Source organism: Oculina patagonica, chromosome 6, assembly GCF_052425735.1.
Source record: "Oculina patagonica isolate OP01 chromosome 6, crgOcupat, whole genome shotgun sequence".
Lineage (NCBI taxonomy): Eukaryota > Metazoa > Cnidaria > Anthozoa > Scleractinia > Oculinidae > Oculina > Oculina patagonica.
Window position 1 is genome coordinate 4,309,286 of NC_135763.1, and position 6,000 is coordinate 4,315,285.

The 6,000-nt window shown below is 42.4% G+C and overlaps 1 long non-coding RNA gene across 1 annotated transcript; it reads left to right on the forward strand.

Annotated features, from left to right (window-relative positions):
• The first annotated feature begins 5,519 nt into the window (after positions 1-5,519).
• Positions 5,520-6,000, forward strand: LOC144656526 (uncharacterized). The gene is made up of 2 exons (XR_013571317.1): positions 5,520-5,701; positions 5,742-6,000. It is a non-coding gene; the product is annotated as an uncharacterized LOC144656526 (long non-coding RNA).

A 6,000-nucleotide genomic window follows, 5' to 3' on the forward strand; every position in this document is an offset into this window, starting at 1 on the left:
CGGAATTGCGACCTCGTAACGTCCTCCGATCCATCGCCTTGACTTTTCCGCCTTTGTCATTGCTGAGACTTCTTCTTGACTTAATTGGTTAACGTCCGAACTTCGAACTCCGAGAGAGTCAATCTCCCACATTTCTCGCAATTGTTCATCAAGGCGTGTCTCACTTAGGGTCTGCGTTCGAAAGGTTCTAGCGAAAGCATTTCTCTTAGCTGAAGGCAGGGCGGGTAAACGTCCAACACAGGTCCACCCCAAGGGCGTTTTCCTTGCCACTGGTGCTCCAATTGGCCCATAGCACTCTGACAAAGCTAAGGACAATTCGGGATGGTCTGACCCAATAAGAATGTCAATCGTTCTCTTGCCAGGGATTTTAGGGAATGCAATGTTCTTAAGGTGATCCCATTTGATCTTGTGTTGGTTCCAGTCTGGAATTGACAGGCCCTGACACATTTCTTGCAATGTCCACGCTTCAACGGTGGACTGGGTCTCGCCATCGAGGCTCTTTATTGTCAGCGTCACTTTCTTGCTTTTGAGAGGAACACAACTGTCAGTCAGAGTTGATAGTTTGAGGTTTCTTTCATTAGCGACGAGGCCAAGGGCTGTAATGATGTCATCTCGGACATAAGTCGAATCCGACCCATCGTCTAGGAAAGCGTTGACTTTAATAGCTTGCCCTTCTGGGCCTACAAGCAAAACTGGCACAGTCCGTAACACAACGTCTCCTTCAGACTCGCCGAAAGCACTCCGTGTCCCCACTGCGGCGTCCACGCGTTCAGGCGGATTAGGTCGTTGTTCAAAGTGCAGATGGAAATGGTGGGTGCCTTTACAGTCATTAATTCCACAACGATTGTTCTCCGGACAGTTCTTTCCTTGGTGACCCGAACTCAAGCAACGAAAACAAAGACCATTCTCTTTAGATACTTCCCATCTATCTTTCACGGATGTTTCGCCCCACTTCTTGCACGATGTAATTTGATGGGGTCCATGACAGAGAACACACTTGTGAGAGGGCTTGGTTGTAGTAGTGTGGGCAGCTCCCTTCTTTGATTTTTTCGACTCAAAGCTTTCTTCCTTCTTTTTCTTTGTCCTCTCTTTAACTTCTTCGACGTCCATGCGGTAAACAACTTGTTTCTGCAACCATTTCGAAAACGTGGTAAGTCCATCCTTTCTTGGTTCTCTGTGTAACCACTCTTGGTATGAAACAAGAAGGGACTCTGGTACCTTTTGTTGCACTGCTATGTAAAGCGCTGAAACTCCGGTGAGCTCCTGATGCTGGTCATTATCCTCAAGCTTAGCCACAACGTCAGTTAATCGATCCGAAAAAATCTCTAACTCCTTCAGATTAGCTTCTTCGACCGGTGAAGCCCGTAATATGGCCTCGAGATGACGTTGCATCAATCGCTTTTCTCCTCCGTATTTCTGGTCAAGTTTCTCCAAGGCGGTTTGATATTGTCTTGGTGTGTAGCCCAAGCGCTCAACAACTCGAAGAGGTCTACCAGACAGGGAATTTTTCAGCATCATCATTTTAGTTTTAGCTGGAACTTTCATCTGATCCACAAATATTTCAAACTGCGCTTTCCAATCGTGATAAAGGTCTTTGTCTCCGCTGAACACAGTCAAAGTGGGTTTTTTAATTCCTTTGAACATTCTGTCAACATCTTTCGAATCGAATTCTTCGTCTTCTTCGCTCTCTGTTTCCTCCGATTTCTTGACTTTGGAACCCGCACATTTCGACAATAATTCGGTATCCATCTTCAAGCGTTCGGCTTCGTTTTTTTCCTGTTGAATCTTTAATTTCGCTGCCGTTTCTTGCAATTTCAATTCCTCTTTCAATCTTTCTTTCTCTTGTTTCGTCTTTAAAGCAGCTATCTCCGCCTTTGCAAGCTTCTCTGCTGCACTAGAGGCGCGCGAACCATCAGACACGTGCGAAGGCTGACTGGCTTTGTCGTCCTCGTCGCTCAATCGATCGACGGTCAATTCTCCGAAAACGGATGGAGGTTCATCTGCACGACGTTCCAAGAACTCTTCAATTGTGTCGACGATATCCTCGAATTCGCTCCGTAATTGATCTAACCATTCTTCCGCCTCAACTCGCCGATTAACATTGTCGCCATGCAAAGCAATAATGTCTTGAGTTGTTTGATAAGCGTTTTGTAACGCTTGTGACACACGTTCCTTTACGCATCGAATAACTGTTCGACTGCCATTCCTGGCAATGATATCCTTTGCTTTCTTGGAGTTTTTCGTAATCACTCCTTTGAAGGCTGCTCTTCTACGCTGAAGATACTCAATTTGTCGCGATGTCCATGACTCAATGTCATCTGCCTTCTCGCTTTCGACGGCCACGTTTTCTCCGTCAGCGACTCCGTCTTTGTCGGCCATCCGATATCGACAAACGCTAGAGCATTTTGATCCGGCTCGAAGGACCAATTTGTGTTACAACGACTCCGATTTACTAATTCGAAACGAAACGAAACGACTCGATAACTTCTATTCGAACGACCTTTTCGTATCCACCAGCGAACAACGAATGCAAAAGACTCTAAACTAAAACACGAAAACTAGCATGCTAATAAGTCAAAGTCCCGTAGCACGAAAACTAATTATTCCCTATGGGACGCGGCTTAAACAAACATTCGCCGCAACAAATACTGTCTGTACATAAGCCATTTTTTGGGTGTGCTGAGTTTTATATTGCCTTTTAATAAAAAATATACATATATTAAACAAACAGTCATCAGCCAAGTCATATTCCATGTTTACATCACACCGGAATAAATTTTTATAATGGAATGAAAATCTTGCGGCGGTACAGTAACCAGGGTAACCTTGCACCGGTATGACGAGCTCTGGTATGACATTTTATTGAGGTGTTTAATCATATAATCACCCTCTTAGTACAATGTGCCAAATATCATTCCGAATGCAAGATTTCAAGTGCCACAATGTAAGGTGGGTAGAACAACAAGCATCTGTGATAATAAAATATTTTTATTATCTTTTCCTTTTTTTCTGGTAATTAATTTTGCAAGTAAGTAGCAGAACCTCATGCCCTCTACAAAGAGGGCCAACCTCTTTCATAACCCCAAAGGCAGGAATTTATACCAAATGTTATGATCTGACATGTAAACATAAGCTGGTAATGGGCCTTTAACTATCCCAGCCCATGTATCCACAAATCTTATAGATAAGCCATCCATACGAGTCTGCCATTGGGATTCTAAAGAACAAAGTCAAAGTATAAAATTAACAGGGATCTTTTCAAGTTCAAAAGTTCTCAAAATTTTAGTGACTATTGTAAATGTGCACTCTACCAGGCAGAAATACATAAATATATATATATGTATCAGATTATTAAATACACACCAGGTTTATAACCATACCGCAGCTAAAAAGTTCAACAAAAAAATGACAGTTTTATCGGGAACCCATTATAAACTGGAGGAACTGAAGAAGAAATTTTCAACCCTTTTATGAATCTGATCGCACGGGATAGCATAATTTATGTACACACAGTCAATAAATAAATTTGTATTTATTGCATTGGAATTTTTAAAATCATCAAACCATACAGCCACCCAAATCAAATTTATCATTGCTATTTTAAATTTGAAGAGTTACATGGATTAATTGTATTGGGTATTCTCCGTTCATAAACGTGTTCTGTCGGATCGCCAGATTGAACATGCAATAAAACAAGAATAAAAGTATTAAAGGAAGGGAGACACTGATAGACCGTCATAAAATACTTACTGGTTTCAGGTTAGTCGTCTCGGCGACTTAAGCATTTTAGATAGCTTTTCTTCCCAGACCAGTTGCGGGAAAAGACCCGTCTACTGCCGCGCAATCTCTTCGTCGCTCGATCGAGTGAACAGTCCCAACAACTTCTGTTTTACCGGAATCGATCCTCTACGATTCTTGCTATCGAAATTACATTCGAAGAAACAATAAATTATCGCTGCCTTATATTTAAATCGAGATAAAAAACTTATAATTTGGAGTAAAACTCGAGCGGGAACCTGCACAGCAATAGAAGCGATAAGAAGCAATATGGGGTAAACAAATCAGTGGAACAATTTCCTACGTCACAGATCGCTAACTCGTTCCCAGTCTCCGGCCCCACTAATTTGTCGAACCAGGGCCACTTTAGGCGGCAAAAAATCCGATTTCCTTCTCTCTGACATTATTATTTTTTTGGCTTTTCGAAAAGTAGACATAATAAGCTACAAAAAAGCGCAAAAATATTTTTTTACTTCATAGGCACTTTAACCTCCAGTTGATCAACATCGCTCGTTGTGGGATCGGAGCTGACTCGTCCCCAGTCGTCTTCATACAGCACGCGGCAAAGATACAGCGGAGGGAGAGACGGGTACCGAGAAAGGGAGCGCAAGGGGAGATGGGTGCGCGCGTGCTTCTCCCTTTTCCGCGTGCTATATGAAGCGCGCGCGTGCTTCTCCCTTTTCCGCGTGCTATATGAAGACGACTGGGGACGAGTCAGGGATCGGAGGTAATCCGAAACGGATAACCTCTGGTTAACCAATGGTTTTCTACCATTGTTATTTACGCGTTGTATCGTATTTCCCACGTTTTATATCTGTAACGTTTAACCTTTAGAGTCATTCTTTGTAAGACCCTGAAGAAGGAAGGCCGTGCCTTCCGAAATATTGGAATTTCAATACAGTCCCAAACCGTTCAATCGGCCTTGCAATTTTTTCTTTATTCGTTATTTAGTTATAGCTGATTAGATCCTCTACAGTGAGAGGATCCGGTACTTCTATTTTGTCACGGTGGTCCTTGCAAATTCACGTTAGTTTTCATAACCTCTGGTTGCTTTTTGACGAACTCACTCTGGCTGGCTTGCTGAACAGCATTTTCTTGTGTTAAACTTGCGTTCATTTTCAGTTCACTGAGCCGGGTTTTGGTTGTTGAGTCCAACAACCAAGCGATCTCGAATCACTTTATCTTTCAGCGGGCCATATTCACAGAACTCGGCTAGGCAATGCAGAGCAGTGATAAAATTCTCACGTTCATCTTGACGCGTCACAAGTTGATTAAATTTAGCTCGCTCGTAGATCACGTTCTTCTTTGCGACGCAATGACTGTCATACTTTCCCCTGACCACGTCGTACGTGTTTACGTCGCTTGCCTCTGAGAATGCCAAACTCGCCATGATATTCTCGGCTTCGCCACCCATGGCGTATAGGAAAGTGTTCACTTCAGTGAAGGTCTTCTTCTTTCCTATAAAGGACTGAAACACTATGATAACGCTTAAATCTCTTTAGCCAGCGCGGCCATTCTTCAGGTTTACAGAAATTGAACGGTTTTGGTGCCTTAACTGGTAACAGAGGCTGATTTAGCTGCGACTTCTGCGGATCGTGCGCCTTCTGTTGGCATCGTTGAGGAGAATAGGCGATTGAAGACTGTAATGAGGACTGCAGTGACGAGGACCATGTACAAAAAGTAGGTTAGGCTACTTTTTGACTTCTGGCACGATGTTATGTTGGCGGAACAATTCTTTCCGTGAACACAAACTACACGCAGTGTTTACTGCTCAAGCCTATTTTTAAATCAATTAGTTCAAAGGAACTCAAGATACATGCTATCTCAGTCAAAACACTTGAAGCTACTTGACTAGAACATTCTAGAAGCGTCACTAGTCTAAGATTGCATTTCACAACAAAGATAAGAGCTGTTGTAAAAAGCTGTTTAATATTAAGTGTTTGGATTGAAGTGATAAGCACAAGAAGGTCAGTGTTACACTGATGGCCAAATTATCGTTGAGGCACCTGTGTGCTTTGATATTTTTTTGGGTTGGCATTGCTAAAGTATGGTACGGGTTGCATTAGAGAATAAAACTGTTTTTGCTCGATGAACAATTGTACTCCAGTATTTCTGTCTGCCGTAAATAAAAATATTTTAGTGTGCTAGGGTCGCGCTTACACATAATTATGTCAAACAATGTGTCAATTTAATTTATCACGCAAACAAAAACATACAAAAATA